The sequence below is a fragment of the Dasypus novemcinctus genome, chromosome 24 (assembly GCF_030445035.2).
Source record: "Dasypus novemcinctus isolate mDasNov1 chromosome 24, mDasNov1.1.hap2, whole genome shotgun sequence".
In the NCBI taxonomy this organism is placed as follows: domain Eukaryota; kingdom Metazoa; phylum Chordata; class Mammalia; order Cingulata; family Dasypodidae; genus Dasypus; species Dasypus novemcinctus.
The window spans coordinates 46,196,435-46,218,526 of record NC_080696.1 but is presented as its reverse complement, the minus strand read 5'-3'; the positions used below and the strand labels follow the sequence as shown (position 1 = coordinate 46,218,526).

The window sequence follows — 22,092 nt, the reverse complement described above, 5'->3', positions numbered from 1 at the left end:
CCACTCTGCCAATCTCTGCCTTCATATTGGTGAATTTAATCCATTTACATTTAAAGTCACTAACAATAATATAGGTCTTTCTCCTGCCATTTTGCTACTTAACCTTTGAAAGTCATACCTTTTTTGTCTTTCCGTTAAAACTTTGTTATGTTTATTTACTTTCTTGTGTTGTACCGTATTGAGCACCTTCTAATTTCTATCTGTATATATTTTTCGTCTGTTTACCTTGTGGTTACAATAGGGTTAAAGTTTAGTATTCTAAATATATAAAAATTATATTTGGTTTGATACCAACTTAACTTTGATAGTGTGCACATATACTTTTCCTATAATCCTCTGCCCCCTCACCACCACTGTTTGTACTGGTTACCACTGATATCTTTGTGCATTTTATATCCCAAAACATAGATGCATTATCAGTTATTATGTATTAAATTTTAGCACTTATAGTAAATAAATGGAGTTACATACCAAACAATACAATACAATAATCCTAGCATTTATAATTATCCAAATGATTACCTTTACCGTAGGTCTTTATTTCCTTATGCTGCATTGACCCACTCACTAGTGTCCTTTCATTTCAGTCTGAAGAACTCCATTTAGCATTGCTTGTATGGCAGGTCTAGTGATGATGTATTCCCTCTGCTTTTGTTTATCTGATAATGTCTTAATCTCTCATTTTTGTAAGTTAGTCTTGCTGGATAAAAGTTCTAGGCTGGCAGTTGTTTTCCTTTAGCCCTTTAACTATTTCAACACATTGCCTTCTTGCCTCCATGGTTTCTGATGAGAAATCAGCACCCAGTCTAATTCAGATTCCCTTTTATATAACATGTTGCTTTCCTCTTGCAGCTTTCAGAACTCTCTCCTTATCCTTTGCATTTAATAGTCAATATATGACAGGGTATATGTTTATCCTATTTACTGTTCTCTGAGCTTATTGGATGTGCATGTTCACCTCTTTTGCTAAGTTTGGGAAGTTGTCTGTCATTTTTTTTTTAATAGTCCTTCTGCCCCTTTTTTTCTTTCTTCTCCCTCTGTGACTCCCATAATGAATATATTGGCACACTTTATGGTGTCCCAGATGTGTCTTGGCTATTTTCGCTTTTAATATTTAATTCTTCTTTCTACTCCTTAGCCTGATTCATTCATTTCAAATGTCTGTTCTTCAAGTTCACTGATTCTTTCTTCTGTCAGCTCCCTCTCCCAGGTATCTGAAGCTGGCAGGCCTTTGTCCTAGACTGTCTCTTTCTATAACCTTTTATACTCCTTTAATTTTCTCATGCTGGTTTTTCCTGGAGAGCAAACTCTGAGAGGAAGGTCATCCTGGTGAGGACTTTCCTAATAGATCTTTCCTAGCCAAATTAGGGCCAGGGACCTATGAAGGGGTCATGACGTGCTCTAACATACCCTGTGGAGGGGGTCAGAGAGGGCACCAAAAACTTCTCCAGCAACTCCTCAAAGCTGAGCTTTCCTGGCCTGCCCAGCAAATGCAGCCCTTCAGCTAACTTCCCCCCACATCCCTGAGGAAGCCCTCCATCTTTATTAATTAATTTATTTATTTTAATAAGGTGTATTTGTTTTTGTTTTTTTATTTCTCTCCCCTTCCCCCGCCCCCCAGTTGTCTGCTCTCTGTGTCCTTTCGCTGTGTGTTCTTCTGTGACTGCTTCTATCCTTATCAGCAGCAACGGGAGTCTATTTCTTTTTGTTGCATCATCTTGTTGTGTCAGCTCTCTGTGTGTGCAGTGCCATTCTTGGGCAGGCTGCACTTTCTTTCGTGCTGGGCGGCTCTCCTTATGGGGTGCACTCATTGCGTGTGGGGGCTCCCCTGTGTGGCACAGCACTCCTTGCATGCATCAGCACTGCACATGGGCCAGCTCCACACAGGTCAAGGAGGCCCAGGGTTTGAACCGTGGACCTCCACGTGGTAGGCGGATGCCCTATCCATTGGGCCAAGTCTGTTTCCCATCCATCTTTACATCTCTACTGCCTCCTTTCATGTCCAGAGAGGGTTGAAGAAAATGGCTGCCTTTCTAAGCCAGGACACAATGATCTGAATTTGCTAATAAAAAGCTGTGGTCAATGATCAGCTGCACACATCCCTGTTTGGGAGGAAGGGATTTTTTAATGTCATTTTCTGTCTCCAGCCCCTAGCCAGGAACTGGACCCTATGGCAGCCTGTGGTGAGAGTGGGGTTTAGGCACCCATAGCCACTGGGTGGAGAGAACAATTTACAGTTCTTTATCATAGTTTATCAGCCTCTGCCTCCTACTCTTCCCTGGATACTGTACAGTGTTCTTCTTGCCTCTGGAGTTTCAAAATAATTATTTCAGACAGTTACAGTCTATTTAATAGTTGTTTTGGCAGAAGGGTTGAATCCTGGAGTTCCCTACTCTGCCATCTTCCCTGGAAATCTCAAAAAATAAAAAAAACAGTTAAAAAATAATCCATAAACTCTATCACTTACAGATAAACAACCTAAATTTTAGCATCATTTTCCCATTAGTTTTTTTTTTAAGATTTATTTATTTTATTTTCTCCCCTTTCCTCACCCTTCCCCCACCCTGCTGTTTTTGCTGTATCCATTTGCTGTGTGATCTTCTGTCTCTATTTCTCTTTTTGGTCTTCTCTTCTTATTTTTTCTCCTTTAGGATTCACTAGGATTTGTTTCTGGGGATCTCTGATGTGGAGAGAGGTTCCCTGTTAGCTATGCCACCTCTGTTCCTCTGTTTCTACTGCACTTCACCTTGACTCTCCTCTTCATCTCTTTCTTGCTGTGTCATCATCTGTCTGCGTGACTCACTTGCATGGGCACTGGCTTATTGCGTGGGCACTTGGCTTGCCACATGGGCACTCAGCTTGCCACGTGGGCACTGGTTCGCCATGCAGGCACATTTTTACTTCTTCTTTTTCACCAGGAGGCCCCAGGGATCAAACCCGGGTCCTCTCATATGGTAGGCAGAAGTATTATCACTTGAGCCACATCCACTTCCCCCATTAGTTTTTTTTAAACACAGGCATGTACATCTCTGTACAAAATTGAGTCAAATATATGTATGTTCTGTAACCACTTTCCTTAATTACGGTAAAAAATGAATATGTTTTTTTACTTCATTATAGAAATGTATACAATATAGAAATATAGAATGTATACAATGTATATACAAATACATTTGTATATAGAAATGTATACAAATGTATAGTTATAGTTCAGGTATGGAGATAATCTGTACCATGATGAATAAAACAGTATGATCTCAGCTTCCATAGATGTTATAGACTAATGGGGGAGATAAATATTTAATGCAGTTACAGAAATAAGTATATACAAACCACTAAGGTGGGACCAGGCAGTGATGGAGACATATATTTGGATTTCTTGGTTCTCGATGCCATTTAAAACTGTTAAAGAATAACTTTCAGGAAAAGGTAAAATCATGAGCCTCGAACATATATAAAGATGAACCTAAGTTAAAGATTTTATATAACTCATTTGTGAGAAAACCAGTGAGTTATTATAACCAGTGCAAAGGAAATCCAAAGAATAGATATTTACAGGTCAGAGATATTTAAATAATATGTGCACGGAGGAAAAAGTGACTTTTTTTATTTTTTATTTTTTGGTAGAGGGGAGAGGGAAAGGTTGCCCTTCCCCCCAGACAGAACCATTTGTTTGTCTACAGACAATAATTATTTTGCATTGCTATCAGTTATCTATAACTTGTAGAGCTATAAAAAGAGCTTCTCTAGAATTGGGACACAAGACAGTGTGTGTTATAGACAACAAATAGTTTTCCATTAAAGCACACATTTCCCCTACAAAGCCATGTAATGGATGTAACCACCCAGAGTGTATGAAGAGACAAGGGAAGCATACCCAGGGCTGTACCCTGAGGAATGCCACCACCATGAGGTCAGTTAGGGAAGGTGGAGCCTGCACTGCTAAGTTGTGAAGACAGCCTAGAAAGGCAAGAGGAAGATCAGAAAAACGTGATGCCTGCAGGGCAATAGCAAGACTGAGAATGGAGTATGTTGTCAGTTATCTGAGAGTAGAGTAGGAAGCCTTTAAAAGGGTCCCACTGGCTTTGACATCATGGTGGCCACTGGTGACCTTGGCAGAAGCAGGTATTGGGGATTGTAAGCAGGCAAAAGCCAGAGTAGCATAGGTTAGGTGAAAGGGGAGTGAGAAAGTGAAAACATTGTTTTTATTGATATCTTAGTTTGTGCTCATATTGACGTACAATTGATTTTATCCCAACTCTGATTTGTGGATATTCAGATCTTTTCTAATTTTTAAAAATTCTGATTCATACACAAGCATGCACACATCTAATATTTCTCTTAGAATAAATACTTGGAAGTGTAAATGCTGTGTACACACTTTTTCAAGACTTGAGACCATTCTTCAGAAGTTGAGTCAATATATACCCTGCCCCCAACAGTTGAACAATTTTGTTTGTTTGGACATGCTCATATGTAGCCCTTAAGAGTCTACATTTTCTCATTATTTTTCTCTATTTCCCTAAGACAATTACTCTGCAAACAAGTGGTTTGGTGTTTGGAGCTGATAATCAATGGCTTTTATTTCTTATCATTACTTACAAGTCACAGCCCCCTGTTTGGAACAGAATCAATTCTCTCCCTTGTTGGCACTAACACATGTCAAATATTTGAAGGTTCTTATCTTTCCCTTAGGCTTGGCTTAGGCAGGCTCTGAATTTTTAGTGCCTGACATACTCCCTCCCACATCCATCCTTCTATTTTCCTTAGGGCATTCCTGTCTTACTTCAGCTTTTCTTTCTCTTAGGTAAGACAGGCCTTTCTATGCTAGAAAAATCCCACCTTACCCAGGCCAGTAGAGGGGATTTCCTCCCTAAAGACTGCACATCAGCTTGTTTTTACAAATGAAAAACTCCATCCAGTCCATGTGCATTGAACACTCACTTCTGGGATCAGACATTCACTGTTACCTCCAATTTTTCCTCTTCTTGGTGTTTGATAAGGCTGGGTCCTCTATCCAATTCTCTCCTCATTACAGGAACTCTCTCTGGGTAGCTTCTTATCTGTCCCATGTTTTCAACATGGACCCATCCCCACCCCTCTTCTGAGCTCTAGGTTCATGTGCCTAACTGCTTTTTCTACCTGTCTTATGCCCACCTCAACCCTGTAGTGCAAATGCCTAAATGGTTCTGCCTGTGTTCTCCATTTGGTGAACAGCATCCTCCCTTCCCAGTTGAAAAACCTGGGGATTATTTGAGAGCCTTTCCTCTCCTTCAGCACCCCCACATCAAATCAGCCCTAACACTGTCCATCTTCCCTCATGTTTCTGGGGTCTCCCTTCTCCATTTCCCCTCTCCCACTCACAAACATGGCATGAGGGTTCTTTACTGCCATAAATCAATGAATTCTCACGTTTGTTTTTATAACCATCACCATTCCTCATCTTATCAGATCTTTGAGTCCAAGAAAGTTTCTAAGGCAGATTATTATTTTCTCTTTTTGCCCAAAGTCTATATTATATATTTTATAATGTAATCTCCTTTACTACCTTTATAATTTTCAGTTTTGGGTTCGTTTCAATATAGATAACTCTCAGGGTTGGAAGCACATCTACAAATCCAGTTGCCACTAGGATCAAATATTAAATGACATTATTGGATCCATTGGATTGCCATGATGAAGCAAAACTCTCATGACAATTAATGAGGTAAATGAATTAAAATGCATAGTATAATATTACAATGAGATGCTGTCTATAAATCATTCTTCACTATCAGTAATAATGATATTTTTCCCTGTTGTTAACAGGCTTGTGGAAGCAACAGTGTATTGTGGGAAGAGTAATACCTTCCGAATTCAGACTCTTATCTCATTACTTACCAGCTGTGTGACCTTGGGCAGATTATAAACTTTTCTGGACCTCCACTTCCTCATCTATAAAATCAGAATAACAGCACCTATCTCACTGGGCTTCTGTGAGGCTGCACGAGCAGACTTTTGTACAGAGTCATTCAGATGGCCCAGACTATTATAGGATCTAAGGAAAAGTTGGTGGCCGTAGGAAGCTGGTGCTGGATGGGTACCTTGGACCTAGTGCAGTCTGTAAATCCTATATTCTTTTGCTTGCCCATCCTTCATCTCTATATAAACCCTTTGATTGGGAATGGCATTGTGTCCTCAATAAGCATCTTTTGAGGGGAAGAGCAGCCAGCCCTAGATGTCTGTGTGGAATGTCCTCGCTATGGCCAGAGCCACATCCTTGTTCCAGTCTAGCTCTCTGAGATGCTCTGCCTTATGCCATTGCCTGCCTGGCAGAAGCTTATCGTCCTCATCTTTATGCTCACTGTGCTGAGATGGCCTTATCACATCTCCCTGGACCTTTCTACCAACGTTCTTTGTGCTCCTGCTTACAGTTCTGCTCCTCCTCACTCCACCTGCTGCTGCCAATCATGGCAGCCAGAGTGACCATCTCTATGCTAACCTGGCCCTATTTCTTCCCTGCTTCACATCACTTCTTTGTGTCCCCTCCTACTCTGCCCTGAGAGTGGCATCAACACCTTCCCTGTCATTCAGGACCCTTCAAGGCTCTCCAAAGCTTCCCTGTCTTGCCTTCCCTCCTTTCCAGGATCCTTTAGGTCACTAGATACCATGGCCAAGGATTTCAGGACTTATAGAAATATTTTAACACCCAGAAAAAAATAATTTCTTAGCTCAAAATATGGAAAGAAAACTGTAAAATTGAAGCTAACAAGCACTTACTAAAATATCTGTGAAATATGTGTGCTCATTATATATGTGTGTATATAGTCAAATTTATTGTTGAAGAAATTTATTTCATTGTGTTTGAAAATAAACTATCACTGTTTCCTCAAAGATCAAGCATTCACAAGGGAACAAAGTGATTGACAAGAAACTCTTGGCAATCATAAGTTAAGCGAGTTATTCGGAGCCAAATAATATTGACAGTAAAATTATCACAAAATAATTTTATGGCCAAAATAATGCAATTAATGTTGGGGGCAGAATTGCAGGTACATTTTAGTATAACGTGAGGGATCTCCAAAATTAGTCTGTTCTATGAAGATCATCCATTGCCTTCAGTTTCCCCTTCATCTTTATCTCTAACCATTTAGCTGCCTCCTGCCATATGTTTGCACCTGCTGATGTTAGCATTATCACCCTTTTTTTTCCCCATTACTCAGTCCTGTGATATCTGATGCCAAGCCCATACAAAGTCCTACAACCAAGGAAGTCTTTTAGTTTTATTTACCCACGGCATCTCCAGAACCAAGCACAGGCTCTTACATTCAACCTAAGGTCCCCATGATATCAGTTGGGGGAGCACTGACTGATATTGGAGAGAGGATGTGGAGAAAGGGAATACACCAGGAATTTGCCTAAGGATAGACAGACCCATTCAGATCATTATATCTCTCTCTCTCATACACACACACACACACACACACACACGAAGGGAAGAATGCACGGAGCTCTGAAACTTGCACTGAGTGATGTTGACACAGAGGTGGGGAGAGGGACCCACCATAAACAAGTGATTAGGACCTTGACTTACCCATCATCAGAGATTCCATGAGCATCAATCATATCTGTGTCTTTCCCAGGAGAGAAGGTGGGAATATACAGGTGGAATTCATGCTGAGAGCAATGCGTGTGGATTCCTAGGGACCCTAGAATCATAGGTGGAAGGGGAGGCTGATGTTCCAAGAGGGAAGCAGGAAACCATTTCCCAATGGGACACGGGTCAGGGGCCCCCAAAACTACTCTCAGGTTCAATGATTCACTAGAAGGTCTTATAGAACCTAGAAAAGCTGTTATACTCTGGTTACAACTTACTACAGCAAAAGGGTACATATTAAAATTAGCAAAGAAAGGAGGGCAGAACCCAGGAGAGACCAAATGCAAGCTTCCTGTTGTCCTCTCCCAGTGGAGTTGTAAGGACAATGCTTAATTCTGCCAGCAACAATGAATGGCAACACCCACAAAGTATTGTCAACCAGAGAAGCTCACTTGAGTTTGATATACAGGGTTTTTATTGGGGACCAGTCATGTAAGTATGGAGCTTGACCTAGTTACTTGCTTTCCAGGCCCTCCAGAAGTCAGACTGCTACAGCATCACCCTAAAGGCCCATCAGCATAAACTTGTCTTATATCACCCAAGGCCCAGGTCTACAAAGATTCTTTTCTCAGGCAGGATAGTCCAAGGGTCCAGAGGTTCTCTTCCAGGAGCTGGCCAAGGGCCAGGCCTTTCTTTGGGATGTGTAAGGTTTGAGCACCCCAACATCACTGAGTTAACCCTGTACTGCACAGAAGAGCCACTGTGGCTGTCACAGGAGGTAGGCTGGTTCTCACCATCCACACTGCTCTGTGCACTGTCCCTCTGCACATTCTTTAAGGGCAGGGGCCAGAGTGTCTTCTAAGCTAGAACCCAACACAAACTGGCAGTGAGCAGGCACTCAGGGATCTTCTGCTAGGTTAATAAAGGACTAGTCATGCAAATGGTAATGTGGATTCAGAGCAGATAATTCCCCTTGAAGTAGTCTCTCCAAATATCCTGATTTCACAATGAATATTTAGTGGGCCATTTTTTGTTATTGGAATAGAATAGAAACAGAATATGTGGCAGGCATTTTGCCTACATTCTTTAATTAAACATTAATGGCAATTGGAGAAGTAACACTATCCATTTTTTAAAGATGAGGCAGGAACTCAGAAAGGAAGACACTTGTCCACAGTCACAGAACTAATGAGTAGTGAGAACCAAGCTCTGAACCCTGGAAAAATCCTCTGGCCTCCCTGCTCTACAGCACTGCCCACCTTGAATACAGTTAGTGATGTCCTGGAAGGGGAGACTGCTTCATGGTGCAATCCCAGCAAGTGAATTCCAGTACTGCCCCTGCCTCTGTCCCTTAGTATTGTTGCTTAACCTGAGTCTCAGCTTTCTCATCTATAAAATGGAAATAGAATATGACTACCTCATAGGCTTGGAACAAGGACTAAATTGATAACATTTCTGAAAATACCTTGCATGTTTCTTGGCACATAGGAGGCACTCAGCAAATGTTAATGGATTCTGAATTTAGGCACAATAGGTTGCCTGTATTTTCGTGTACTGGACTATGGCAAGCAGTGCAATTTGGACATGTTCTTTACTTCCTATTCAGTTCAGTCTAGAATACTTCTGTGATCACATGCTATATTATCCCTCTCCAACTTCCTCTGTGTGTAGCCATTTACTTTGTTCTTTCACAACAATATATATAAAACCCACTTTCCTTATTTTGCTTGTAAAATCTCGCTTAGTCTAACACCCTCCAGATATAATAGCCATTTACTTGCACATTTAAAAGGATCCATTTGGAAAGTAAGTGAATAAAGTAGCCTTTAGTTTGCTTTGTGTATCCTATCTGGAGAGTTTCATCAGAGAAATTGGGGTTTGAACACTTTCTCAAGAAATGTGGGGGAGGTTGTTAGTGTGGGAGTGGGGTAGGGGGATGGGGGTATATGGGAACTTCTTATGTTTTTTATAATGTAATCTTTTTTGTGATGTAGGTATCTTCAAAAAAATACAATTTACAAAAATGATGGGGGTAGGTGGGTGGGGTGGTGGTTATATGGGAACCTCATGTTTTCTTTAATGTAATGTTCAATGTGATCTATTAACTTTAATAAAAATTTTAAAAACAGAAATGGAGCAGTGCTGGGATTTCTTAATTGTGTTATTTTCTCAGTGTGCATGAGGCCCAATTGCATCTGCTTTGCACCCTTGTCATTCTTTGCCACAGTGGCAGGGCTGAATATTTTCTACACTGTAGTTGTTTTCTGAAGAAGCTAAAAATATTAGAAGGAAATTGGTTTTTCTCTTCTGCCTTATCTTTGCCTAAGTATTCTCGGGGATCTCAGAGCAGCTTAGGAGATGACCTCTGCTTTATTGTCACTGCAGAGCCAAGACAACACAAGCAGCAGAGAATGAAAGTATTGTGTGTGTGTGTGCATATTGAGTCTTTCAACAACCCTGGTCTCTGTGACTGTGTCTGCCTGGAACTGTCAAGATGACAGTTGGAATGAATCCGCTGGTCAATTCCAATTTAGTTCAACCTCTGATTCGTCATGGCATCCTCCCCTCAGCTGATTGATCAATTGTTTTACATGATTGATGGAGGTGACAGATTTATTTTTGAGACTAAGGCTGATTTTCATGATCCTGATAAGCCTGGGGAGATGGCAGTGTGTGTGTGATTTGTTGAGGGAGGAAGGATACTGCCTTGTTAATGGCCTCTGGCAGTGACTTCTATAAAAGGCACACTGTTCCAGAAGGTACATTTTTAAGGAAGCAACAGGCAGGGTAATGGGTTTTAGGTGGGGAAATGTGGATTCCAAGTCCCGGTTCTGTTTACGTGGGCAAATTTCTTAACCTTCTCAGTGTGTCTACATCACCTGTAAAAATGAGCCAAGCAGTGGCTTAGTTGCCTAATCAATATCTGTTCTCAACTTCTTCCTTGCTGAGATCAGAATTTATACTGAAAATGAGGTACACAGTTAAAAGACTATACTGCCCTGCCTCCCTTTCAGCTGAATGTGGCATGTGACCACATTCTAGACAGTGCGATGTAAGCAGTGTGGCAGGTACGACTTCTTGGAGAGTTCTTTCTAAGGGGGCAACAGTTGATGAGATCTCCTTACTGCCCTTCTCATCTTCTCCTGCCTGGGTGATGTATACAAGAGGCAATTAAGCCTTGCCTGCATCCAGAAGCTGGGACCAGGCTCTGACAGGCTCTGTGCTGTCGATTTTTGTGTGCTATGCAAACACAAAGAGGTTCTCATGCCAACTGTTGTTAGACTGTATCTTCAGACTTCAGAGGGATGTTGAAGGACACATCTGTCTTCAACAGACAGACATGTATTGCAGCATGAATCCATGGGCTATTTGACAACTTTTCCATAATCCCAAGGGACTAGGGAGTTATCATCACCTTAACCAAAAATAGTATCTTTTTAATGCAGTAGAATCTATGGTTGCGTCTACAGAGATGGACTTTAGTCAGGTAAGTGTGCAGGTCAGCGATCTCAGTTTGCAGGCAATGGTGAGTTCATAAAATGAGTGACTCTGAGGTCACATCAGTAATGAGTGAACAAGGATGGAGGGGGATGGCTTCTTGGCCAGCGAGACATGTGTCCACATGCAGGGCTGTAGTCGTGCCCTATTCCAGGAGGCACCTTCTACTTAAACTTTAATGTGGACGGTGCACCCTAGCATTACTTGGTCCAATGGCCCTGGGCCTTTAGGGCCCTTTGCGCAGGCACAGGATTGTGGCTACAGGAGCCTGCTTTGGCTGTCTTTTAATCCCCCAGCACAATGGGCTTAGGGTGACTCTTCATGTGGGTAGGGACTTTCTCCTCCTCACTTCAGCTACTGCCTCCTTGTCAGAGTTGTAGTGATTAAAGTGGCACTTTGAGAGACAGGAGCTGGTCTTGTGACTGGTCTTGTGAGGGCTCCCCTCTCAGCAAGACTTGGTCTGCTGAGAGGCTGGAAGGGGTCTTGAAGAGCTAGAAGGCTGGTCTAGAAAAAGGCCAAATCTTCCACCATTGGCTCTCTAGAAGTGAAATACATCCCTGAAGGATCCCCTGATGGAAGTGATAGAAGCTTCTACTCTTTCTAAAGCCATGTTGTCCCTGAACACATCTGTCTTCAATATGGCTGCCACAGCCCACCAAACTGAATCAATGTGCCCTGAGGCCTATTGGTCAGGCCCTGGGGCTTTGAAAGAGAGCACTGTTAGAATCCAAGACAACCTCAGGGTGAACGACTTCCCCAGAGCATCAGGAAGAGAGAAATGTTCTGTATCTGCATTCTCCACTACAATAGCCACCAGCCACATGCAGCTACTGAGCACTTCAAATGTGGCTATTGCAGCTGCAGAACTGGAATATTATTTTTATTTAATTTTAATTCATTTAAAATTTAAATATCCTATTTGCCAAATAGACTCATGTAAGAACTCAAATCCAAGCTTCAGTCCTCCAAGCATTTGGGGACGCCATGTTGAACAGGGCCAGAGATTTCCTGCAAAGCTTATCTCAGAGAAGAAACTCTTACCTTTGTTGTTATTTAATGATTTCTTTTAACCCTGAACACTTCAGATGTGATTTGCAGCATCTTATGATGAAAGCCTAAGTCTAGATAGCCAGAGTTTTCTTGTGACCCTGAAGTCTGATAGGAATTGGCTGCAGGAGCTTTTGCTTAATGAGCATCAGCCAGCATTGTGGAGAAAGTCCTTGTTAGCAGGTTCATGAAAATACAGACATATCTTCCTCCTTATGTCTCCCATTCCAAACATTCAGGGTCCACAAGGGTGTAACGTCAAAGCATGGTGGCTGCTGAGATGGGGTCATGCGGGCCGATGCTAAGTTCAAGGTGTGGGGAATCCTGCAGCTCTGGCTTGTCTCATAGCTGAGACTTGCAAATAGAATGGTTCCATCTATTAGCTGCCACAGCTGGACTCCTGAGCAAGACTGAATGGGTGAGAAATCAAGGCTGAATTCCCTAGTGGAAATGGTCAAGAAGAGCTCTGGTCTGTTGACTGGACACCAGGGGTGCAGCATGAGAGGGGGACATTTATTTACCTCATTCATTTGGCATTTATTGAATGACTGCTATGACAGGTATACTGGGCTGGGGACTAAGGATTTAAGGGTAAACTTGATATTCTTCCCTTGTGTCTTAGTAACCCATAGCTTAGTCTCACCAGTGGGAATCTGTAATTGCAATGCAAACAATATGAATAACTGTCTTAGTTTGAGTTCCCTAGAAGCAGAGCCTGAGATAGGGATGCAGGTACACATGGTTTACTGAGGTAGAAACCTGTGAGGGAGGGAGAAAGGCCAGGATAGGGAAGTGGAAGAGAGTCAGAGGTGAGCCTTGTGATCCCTTAACTCATCTTGCTTGGGCTGGGCAAAGACTGGGAGAGCCTTTCCCCAAGGTCCCTGGGGCCTTAGCTTGTAGGGGAGTTGATACCCCACTTTATTCGTGGCTGTCTGGATGATTTCCAGACAGGAACTGCAGAGGGGGAGGCTAAATATAGACATATAAAACCTCTGTAAAAAGAGAACCTGTTAACAGATGTATAATCAATCAACATAGCCTATATTCTCAGCTTATTCATCAGGATTTTCACTGTTCTGAGTGCACAGCTTATCAGTTGCACAGGTAATTTAAGAAAGCCCTTCTCACATTACTTGTGGCCATGCAGATGGTGCACCCCTTTTGGAAGGATTTGGAAATGCATTCCCAAAACCTTAAAAATGGTCCAGACTCTTTAACTTAGTAATCAAATGTCAGGGAAATTATCATAAGGAATTAATCCAAACCTAAGAAAAAGCTATATGCAGGTGATTTATGACTACAAAAATTGGAAGCAACCTAAATGTACACCAGTATGTTAATGGTCAGTAAACCATGACATGTCCACTTGATGGAATATTATGCAGCCATTAAGATGGTAATTATATATGCTTCTGAGCAACATGGAAAATACTTATAATAAAATGCTAAATAAGCAAACCAAAAGCTATCACTAAACATGCAATATGATTGAACCATATAAAAATTACGCTTGTGTTGTCATAAATGGTGTGGCTCCTGTAACAGTCCCCATTCCGAGTTCCCAGCTATAGAGTAAGGTGGGACTGACAGAGAGGCAAGCTTGCTGGACAAGAAAGAGGGCAGCTTAAGTCTCCCACTAATTTTATACACCTCTAGCCATTTTTCCTCAATGCATGTTTCAAACCCTCTATTGAATCAAATTTGTTTGTATAGCTCAAGATTCCTCTAAGTCTCTAATATTCTAGTGTGTATTAGGAGTCACACTGTACATTGGGTCAATTAGCAAAACCTCCAATGTGCCCATTCAATTTAGAATTTGTTGGACTTGATGAGACCAAGTGCAGAGGTTGGTATGCACAGAAAATGATAACAGTGGGCTGAGGAGAGAATGGAGACAGTGTGTTTAGACAACTCTTCCATGAGGTAGCCTGTGGAAGGGGGTCATATAAGTCATTGGTGGCTGGGGTATAGCAGGTTAAAATTTTCAGCTTTTACCTTTGCAGTTTTCTGATTATTTTGTAAAGCAGAAGAAGGTTAGGTATTTCAAAATGCTGACAGACCATGGTCAGAATGCAAAGATGAGTCAAATGCCTGGAAAGAAAGGAGAAAGAACACCGAGAAGTTGGAAAAGCAGTTCAGATCTAAGTATATAGGCATTGCATTTCCTCAGGCTTAAAGAGCATTTGACATCTTTGGTACGTGTCTTCCAGTGTCCTGAAATTTAGCCTCAACACGTGGATCGGGGACATCCAGAAGGGAGGATATTTGGAAAATCTGAGAAATCTTCTGGATTTAGGAAGGGATTTGGGAAGAAATCTGGTACTTCTGAGTGACGTACTATAGGTTGTATTATATAAACCCGCCCTTCTGTGTCCATTGTTAAATATTCAGTAAAGTGTAGACTCTTCATTTGAGTTGAGGTCCAAGGAATGTTCCAGGGATTGAGCATTGGTTGAGAGTAAGAAGAGGGGTCACATGTGAAGGCAGTCAACAGCCAGGGTATGGGAGGGCCAGGGATTCTGTTCCAGGTTTTAATTCCCTGCTTTAGCACAAGGAAAACAGGGAATGAGGGAGCGCAAACTTCATCCAAAACTGGTGGTGAAACAAAACAGAGGACTACACTGTCTGTGTTATTTCTTGGTTCCTTTTAAAAAGTGTAAACACCATCATCGGGCTGCTGAAGAGCACCTGTAAAAGGATGAAATTATATTGCGATTTAAAACAGGTTCTTTGTAGAACAGGTCAAGTGGGAATTTAGGCCTTTTTCTGAAGTGGTTCAAGCTTAAAGTTCAACTTGTCCTTTTTTTGGAGATGTTAATGGCTAAAAGAAACAATTGGGAAAGTAATTTAAAATCTTCATGTTTGAGTTACAAAAATCTATCTGAAACCTGATAATTAATGTGCTATGGAAATCTTTGATACAATAGATTTTTTTTCCTGGTTTTCCTTTAAATACATGTTATTTAAATCAGCTCTGCCATTTTAACTCATGCATTTATCTCAGACATCTTCATTCTGGTATCTGAGAAACAGTTTATAAACAGAGTAGACAACTTATATCCAATTTATGTATTGTGAATGTTTTAATTGAAAATATAATATAACTAAAATCTAAACAAGTGTTTAAAAACAAATAAATCCATAATACCACCAATAGTAAAATAATTATGACCATTGCCTATTCCATTTTTCCTCTTGTGGTCTTGAGTATGCCTTTTCATATACTTGGACTCATACATGGGTTTGTACAGTTTTGTTTAAGCGTTTAAGAAAATGAGCATTATATCAGTCATGATGCATGTAGTTGCAAGAGAAGAAGGGTTTATTGACTTGTATCACTGAAAATCCATTAGTGGGTCTGACTTTAGATCTAATTTGCATGAGCTTGGATCATATACTCCATCTGTAGATTCAGGGATGTTGTTGGTTTCCCCAAAGTACCTGTGGAGCAAGAGTGATGCATAGATATCATATAAAAAATTATGTCTCATGTTCATCCGAACTCGGTATGGACCGCCTATACAATGCAAAATAGAGGTACAGCCCCTCAAGACAAACATCCCCACAACAGCAGAAGTTGGCTGAACTCTTCCAATCTGGACAGGGATGTCCTATTTCCTCTCCTCCCCTTGGTGACCAGCCTCTGTCACCCCTGGTCTTATTCTTATTATGGCTGTTTTCAAGCAATTATGAGGTCACTGAACATGGAGTTGGGATAAGATAGACACAATCAGCTCTTGTGAACTGATGCAATTCAACCTACCTTCTGTGTAACAACTTCTATGTAATACACGTTCTTTATTTATAGATTGTTTTCATAGACTCAGTTAAAACCTTACACCTTAACCTCATTGACATTGTTAACTTTCAGAATGGCTTATTTGCACTTGCTCTTTCTTCAATTTATTTATTCAATCATCCAATCAGTTATCTTTCTTTTCACTTAGCAAATATTTATTGAATGCTTACTATGTATCAGACAGTCACTTTATACATGAGCAAAATAGCAATGGTCCAAAGTCCCTGTTCCCAGAAGGAGGCAGATTATTAGCTAATATATGTTATTTTTTTCAGTGAAAGTGATCTAAACAAAATTAATCCAGGGAAGGGGATACCGAGTGATGGGAGGGGAAACTGTGGAGAGGGGTGGTTTTAGAAAGGATGGATATGGGAGGCCCCTCTGAGCAGAGGACTGAATGAATGAAGAGAGGTATCTCGCCCTCTTAAGAGTCAGGGGGTGGGGGGAGGGAGGACATTCCGGGCAGAGGGAACAACAGTTGCAAAGGATGTGGGGTGGAAACAGGCTTGGCCTGATTAAGAAGCAGCAGGAGGATAAATGAGTAGAGCTAGCCACAGGAAGAGTGACAGAAGGTCATGTCCAAGAGGTGGCCAGCGTCTCTACATGTAGAACCCACTGGCTGTTATTAGGACTTTGGATTTTTCAGCTGAGATTTTTCAGGGGCCAATCACTGCAGCCTCTGCATGGAGTACCTAGACTAGTGGTTCTCAAAGGGTAGACCCCTGGCCAGGAGCAGCAGTAGCACCTGGGAATTTGTTAGAAATGGATACTTTTAGGCCCCACCCAGACCTACTGAATGAGAAACTCTGGGCATGGGACCCAGCCATATGTACTTTAACAAACCCTCCAGGAGACTGCATCCTGGAGTTTGAGACCTCAACTACAGCTAGATGTTCCCTCTCCATTGTATCCTTCCAGAGTCAGGGATACCATCTTCTCTGTAGGTTCACGCATTATTTTTCATTATGTGTGTCAACCCTGTTAGGTTCCTAAAAGAATACAAGTCCCCATGGATGACACTTTGACAGTCATCAGAACTGTATGTGCTAGCCTGGTTGCTGAGACTCGCACATCTTACTATAATTCCATCATTTGTCTCTGCTTAAAATTACTGTGTGTTCTTAAAGCCGAAGGTGGTGGCATCACTCTTTTCACCAAGAGTTTGCTTCTCTCTCAAATGCTTTCATCAAGAAGACCCCCGTGTGAGTAGCTTTTTTCTGTGATACAATTCTCTCCATCTGTTTGAAGCCTTTGCAACACAGCATAAAGGTTATTATATTAGTCAGCCAAAGAGGTGCCGATGCAAAGTTCCAGAAATCGATTGGCTTTTATAAAGATACTTATCTGGGGTAAAGCTTATAGTTACAAGGCCCTAAACAGTCCAACTCAAGGTTGGTTTCTCACCAAAGTCAGTTGCCCCGTGTTGAAGCAAGATGGTTGCCAGTCTCTGCAAGGGTTCAACCTTTCCCTTTCTCAGCTACAGACTGGCATAGGGTTTGTCTTTCTTCCAAGGGCCACAGATTCCAAGTTCTCTCCTCTTCCATGTCATGACAAAGTTCTCTTCTCTGGCATCTATGGAGCTCTCTCTTCCTGTGTCTCTTCTTCTGTGCCTTCTTGAGTGAGTACCTGTTTATATTGGCCCACCAAGTGGGCAGGGTTTTAACCTGTGTTATACCCTACTGACTTGGTCCAATCAAAGCCCTAATCTTAATGTAATTTAATCAAAGACTTCTCAGTGGAACCTAATACAATCAAAGGAGATAACACCCAGAGGAACAGACCAGTTTACAAACATAATCTCTGTTTTTGGAATTCATACATAAATCTCAAACTGCCAGAGTTACATAATTTATATATAACTACTATGAATTTTCTATGATACTAAATCTAAATCACGTTAAATATGGTTTTGTTCTTACTCACCTGAGACCTTTGCCTTCCCTTGGAATTATAAAAGGATCCCAGGGTTTGGGCAACCCCTGTTGTGACAACAATGAACTGAAGACCCAAGGCATTTCCCCAGGTTTTCTGGATTGCCTTAGTGTGTGTAAGGGGTAACCAAGTGCAGCATTAATATTACCTTATATTACTCAACTCATCACTCAACTCTAATAAATTCGTAAGTAACATTTTTGTAAGGACATAATCAATATTAACTCAAAGAATTTTGTGTTAAATATAATTGCAACAGAGGCTTGTCTGTAAGAGCCCACTGGGCACCACCAGCGTGTGGAATTCTTTGTGGTGATCTCAAGCTGACAATTCAAAGGTATTGGTCAGCAGGTGTTTTGAACTCCATTTGGATGTTTTCTAGCAATTAAATCTAGATTTCAGTATTCTTTATCTGAAAGTTGGACTTTACCTGCTCTTAATCAAAACCCCAAACAAAACAAATGCAGGACTTCTACAAAGAAAAGTTACCAATTGGATGTATAATTCCAGAATCCTAACATTTCCAAAAATAAGAATTATTACCATGGTGTTTGTCCAAATATAATCTTCCAGGCAAGTTTCTAAACATATTATTCCTATTACTATAAATTCCAGCAACAAAAATAATAAAAATTCAAGGAGTCTAAGTTCTTAAAATTTTACAGCAGAGAAAAATATGGACATTGATGTTTCTTGAATGTTGAGATGTAATGCATCGCTACCGAATATATTGTTTTATTTTATTATTCATGAATTTCAGCATAACATATATTCATTTTCTCATAATTTTGCCCTTTCCAATATCAAATTAACCATAACATAGAATTTAAAGTATTTCTTAGTACTGAAATTCTCTATGCTATATAGTGGTTATTTTGAATTTTACTTACACGTTTATCATCTCTCATCTGGGAACATATATCTATCTATTTTCAATATACTTCTAAGTATAATTTTCCATTGCTTATCATCCATCCATTCATACTGATTTAAAAGCAACATTATTTTGTCATAAGTTTTGAAGTAGGCTTTCAGACCTTGAGGAAGCCTGTCTTTAGAAAAAGAAAAATACTTATCTAGTATTCAAATTAACTCTTAGAAATTAAACCATAAGCAAGATTAAAATGAATTCAGATTAAATATTCCCTGTTCATTCAGTCATCCAAGGATTAATGATACTTACTTCTATCAGGCATTGTGCTTACAGCCGAGGATTTAAAGATAAATAAGAGATGAAATGGCTTGGGTGATGAAATGAAAGGACATACCTTATTCAAGGCCTATCTTAGACTTCACTTTTTTTAGAGTTCATTTTTTGTTTTATAATTAAATTTTCTTATACTGAGACAATCAAGTTATATTTTTCATAAAATATGCTTTTCATATGATATACTAATATAATATGCTTTAACTCCCAAAGCAGACTGTTTATTATGTGAGTTTACAGACAGTCTGGTTATATCTTCATTTTGAAGTCAATCCATCTTATCCACATCTTTAAAATTCTGGGTTGTTAGACTATAATAATTCATATATGCAGAAGGGAAGAAAGACAGGTGGTTTTTTCTCTTTTTCAAGGTACAGAGAAACCCAAATCTTCATTTTACAGTAATGGTCAATGGAAATTTAGATTTTCTCCCCCTATTGGGCTTATTTTCTCCATATAAATTAGCAAATGGAGAATATATGCTGGAATCATTCTCAAAAAGCACCAGGCAGAGGTTGGTTGGAAACTTCCTTATATTCTGCCAAACAGTTTCCTTATTTCTGGACATTTCGATTGTTTCCAGCTTTTATAGGTGGATACACTGTGCCACCCAGATCCCCCTTGAAGGAAGGATTTGTTATCTAACTGCTTTCAGGGTTCAGCCTCTTCAAGGATTACCTCAGTTGCAGAGAGCTGCCTTGCCCGAGCTTATATCTAGTGACCCACTAGAGCAAGAATATACAGGTTTGACCATTTAAGTTCAAGACCAGGGCAAATCAGATGAGCCATTCCAACTTTAGAGCTCTCCATGAGTCTGACTGAAGCTGATTTGGGCAGCTCGACCTCTTCTTCTGCCCATTCCTTTTAAATTTCCTTCCCCTTAACATTATGTAATAATCAGCCTTCCTGCTAAACTCTGTCTCAGTCTCTGCTTCTCAAGGAACCCAACCTTTGACAATAAATGAAGCTCAAGTGAACGTTTTCAGTTGTAAATATTTTGTTCTAAATGATTAACTTGATTTAAATCCCAGGAATTTTATTAGTGAATTACTTATAGCTCTAAAATTAATGTGAAGATGGTCTCAAAAATGTCCCTTTATAAATAGTCATCTCAATCTATTCCACCACTAGTTGGGAGAGAATTCTACCCATCTCACCACATTCCCACCAAACTTTGACTCCATCCTATTGACTGTAGGCCTTCTAGTTAAAGAGAAATAGAAGTTTAAGTCCAGGCCCCTGCTGACACTGTTGCAATTTTTGTTAATACGGCCAACTGGCTGAGGGTTTTCTCACCGATGCATTGTGTTAGGTGAGGGTTTCTGTTTTGTTGTTGTTCTGTAATGGTTCCTTGGTAAGAATCTCATCACTCCATCATAACTAATTTAGGAAGCCCAGGGCATGAGCTCATTTCCATGGTATACTGCCTGTGGTCGGTACAGTCCCAAGGTCATTAACATGAATTGATCAATGACACTCCTGATGTTGACCACATGCATCATGCCACGTGGTCATTGAGAATTCTCTCAGACCAGCATGGCAAATGTTTTCCAATCTCTAATACCCTTTGTCTTCATTCTGCCTATCCAATACTATTTCTATGTCTTTCCACATATGAACATATTTATATCAAGGTTTGTTGATAAATAATGTAGGTTTTTAAATTAAAGCACATTCAAATGAATTAAGTTTTAAAAACTGAAGAAACTTTACACTCTGAATCAAGCCACACAAGAGCTGAGAATTGGTGAGTGAATTATTAGTATGCTGGCCTGAAACCCATTCAGCCACTTGATGGGGACCTGAAATCATGCCTAATTCTGACTATTCCCTCCCAAAGTAGGAAGTAATGCATGTGGCTCTTTCCCTTTCCCAGTCATGACTTATGTATTAGTTTCCCACTGCTGCTGTAACAAATTACCATAAACTTCATGGCTTAAAGCAACACCAATTTATTATCTTACAGCTCAGAAATCCAGAAATCTGAAATGGGTCTCACTGTGCTAAAATCAAGGGATTGGCAGGGCTGTGTTCCTTTGGGAGGTTCTAGAGGAGAATGCTTGCTTTCCCAGTTTATAGAGACCTGCATTCCTTGGCAAATAGTCCATTCACCCATCTTCAATGCCAGGGGCATAGCATCTTCAAATCTCTCTGACTCCAACCCTTTTTCTTTCTCTTTCCATTATAAGAACACTTGTGATTATATTGGACCAGCTTGGATAATGCAGAATAATCTCCCCATCTCAAGCTCCTTAACCTAATCACATCCCCAAAGTCCCTTCGCACCTTAGGTAGCATATAGGTTCTGGGGATGTGTGTGTGTGTGGTGGTGGGTGGGGGAGGGAGTGGGGGGGTTACATTATTCTGCCTGACACAGCTAGGAATGTATAAGGGCTGATATCCTGGAGCCCAAAATCTTTTTTACTAGCATTGCAGTTGCTCAGCAGTGGCTATTCTGAATCATGCCTGGCTCCCTGTGTTCCTTGAACACTTGACCTTTTATGAGGCCAGTTCCCTTATTTCTACTCCTGCCCAGTTCTGGCTTCCAGCCTCTACTTGTTCTATTGAACTAAGGTGCCAGCATGCCTTAAGTCACTGTGTGCTTCATAAGCTGCTTGCTTTGTGCAAGGGGCATCTTTAGACTAGAGTTCCCAAGCAAGACATCACAGAGGCTCTGAAAATCAAGCTCTGCAAGTATTGGAGGAATGGCCAGAATAACCATTACTCTAGACAACATTAGAAAACATTTTAATATAAGCAACTGTTAGGACATCCTAATGGCAAATGCTGTGTGATACCAGAACCTATTGTGTGGAAAATTTCCACTACCGTTTATCCATATCTCCCGCTTGTTTTCTTCTGACTCTCAAGGTGCTCAGTTGTACTCACCTAAGTGGTGGTGTGCAAGCTACTTTGCAGTCTCTCTCCTTAGAATGTCATAATTGCTTGAGCTTCTCATCTACCTAGCACACCATTAATGCAGTCGAATGATCTATGCATTCTTTGACAACTATAGTTTCATTTTCTTTATTT

The 22,092-nt window shown here is 40.6% G+C and overlaps 1 protein-coding gene across 2 annotated transcripts in view; it reads left to right on the top strand.

The window, feature by feature from the left end:
* PTPRT (protein tyrosine phosphatase receptor type T) overlaps positions 1-22,092 on the top strand; it is a 1,175,887-nt gene that overhangs the window by 545,688 nt on the left and 608,107 nt on the right. The gene's annotated exons all lie outside the window — the stretch shown is intronic.